Raw genomic sequence first — 1,891 nt, forward strand, 5'->3', positions numbered from 1 at the left:
TGATGGACAGGATATACTGACTTGGGGTAAAGGGTAATAACATCAAAGAAGGGAGTGCCCATGATGGATATTTTTAGTGGACTATGAGATAAAACTGGGTTAATCACGTACATAGAGTTAGAATTCTTTGTTGCTGGGCCAGGAACTTAATTGGGTCATTGCACTGTGTGTGTGTGGGTAAAGTGGGAATCTGACCTAGGGTCGAATTGCTCGCTCTTACTTAAATCCATGGCTGTCCTACGTTATCAGTGACTCAAAGCAGACTGTGGCCTTTTGCTTCTCTCCTCAAACAAAGTGGAATAAGTGGCCAGGGTTGAGCAGAGTTCAGGTTAAAAACCTTTGTCTCTCCTATTCTTGATTGATTACAGCAGGATGGGGTGGGGTTTGTGTATGTTTGTAAGATTTAAGTATGGACCTGTCATGTTCAACAATCAGTCTTCAGGTAAAGCTCAGGAGAGCCGGGGTTGAACAGAGTTTAAACTAAACATGAGTATTTTTGCAAGATAAGGGACTGATTGATTGTATTACTATTGATTCTGAACTGAATGAAAGTTGAATTTAGCCGCCATCATAGACAAAGGAAGTGGGCAGAGCGATAAAGAGCGGGAAACTGAAGAGGGAGGGATTTTAAGCAAGGGTGTGGGTGAAGGAGACTATATAGCTAGGGAAGAGAGAGAGAGAGGGGGCCCTAATCTGCAGATTAGCCTGGCTTTATTGAAATTGTAATAAAGTCATTCTTGATTCTACAAAAACTCTGGAAGGACTTTGATTTTTAATAAAGTATAGTGATTATTTTCCACAACACCCATTGAGAGTTACCAGATATTCGTGAAGAAACTTGTAACAGAGGGTATATAAGAGAGAGTGGCTCTTTGTTCAAGTCAGTTCGGAATAGCCAGAGGCAGAGCTATGTCTTCTGTTATAACGAACCATGGTACCATATTAAATACTCATATGAACTCCCCATCAAAAGTATCTAAGTATATCCTTACATTCTTAATTACTTGATACCCTAGAAACTCATCATAACAGATTGGCGTCTAAATGAACAGGTAAGCAGACATTCATTTTTTGACTATGTCAAATTCTGCTTATCTGTGGTAAAGCTGAGCTGTAACGAACATTTAAGCAATATTTTTAAACGGGGACGATGAGTGGTATTGAGTTATTTAGTGGGATGTAAGGAGGAATATCAAATTAGACAATGACATGGTGCTATGATTCAAAATAGGGTGTGTTCAAAGTAATGAGTAAAGGCAACAGAGGACAAACGAGTGGGCGCAGGGCACCCTTGATGTAAGATACATCATAAAGAGAGTGGGTGTTATTCCCTTAATGTAAAAGTACATTATAAAATAAATAGGTTAAGGACCTTTGAGGTGGTAAATCGTCATAAACAGAAGAGAGAATTAGTCCCTTGTTAATTACTCAAAATGGCCAGGAGATGGAGCAGATGCAACGTAACATATTTAATCTATATATATATATATATATATATATATAAAGTCAAAAATAGGCAAACGACATTTTAATACAGAATGGGGATTTTCATTTAAGTATTTGATTACTAATATTGCATGAACTAATAGCAGTAATGAATGGCAAGTTTAATAGACTGGTATCGGGAAAAACACAGTCACCATTAAGAGTAAACCAGAGCTTCATTTAACTCAAAGAGAGAGACAGGAAATGACGAAATTATTAAAGACAAATCCGCATTTAAAATAAGTATTTTGTAAAAGTAATGTAAATTACATAAATTAGGGTTTTTCAATGGGGGACCATATCTTGGTGATTTATCCGCATGGACAGATAATGAGTAAGGTTTTTAAAAAAGGGATAAGTTAAAGATAAGAAAATATAATTGACAATATCATTTTAAGCAACACGA

Source organism: Coregonus clupeaformis, chromosome 11 (genome assembly GCF_020615455.1).
Source record: "Coregonus clupeaformis isolate EN_2021a chromosome 11, ASM2061545v1, whole genome shotgun sequence".
Classification (NCBI taxonomy): Eukaryota; Metazoa; Chordata; class Actinopteri; order Salmoniformes; family Salmonidae; genus Coregonus; species Coregonus clupeaformis.